Here is a 442-nt window from a genome sequence, read left to right on the forward strand (position 1 = left end):
ATGTGAGAGACTGATCAACAGCTACAGGAAGAGTGGGCCAGAAGTCCTCCACAGCGATGTGAGAGACTGATCAACAGCTACAGGAAGAGTGGGCCAGAAGTCCTTCACAGTGATGTGAGAGACTGATCAACAGCTACAGGAAGAGTGGGCCAGAAGTCCTCCACAGCGATGTGAGAGACTGATCAACAGCTACAGGAAGAGTGGGCCAGAAGTCCTCCACAGTGATGTGAGAGACTGATCAACAGCTACAGGAAGAGTGGGCCAGAAGTCCTCCACAGCGATGTGAGAGACTGATCAACAGCTACAGGAAGAGTGGGCCAGAAGTCCTCCACAGCGATGTGAGAGACTGATCAACAGCTACAGGAAGAGTGGGCCAGAAGTCCTCCACAGCGATGTGAGAGACTGATCAACAGCTACAGGAAGTGTTTGGTTGTAGTCATTG

This window comes from Oncorhynchus keta, unplaced genomic scaffold (assembly GCF_023373465.1).
Source record: "Oncorhynchus keta strain PuntledgeMale-10-30-2019 unplaced genomic scaffold, Oket_V2 Un_scaffold_20749_pilon_pilon, whole genome shotgun sequence".
Lineage (NCBI taxonomy): Eukaryota > Metazoa > Chordata > Actinopteri > Salmoniformes > Salmonidae > Oncorhynchus > Oncorhynchus keta.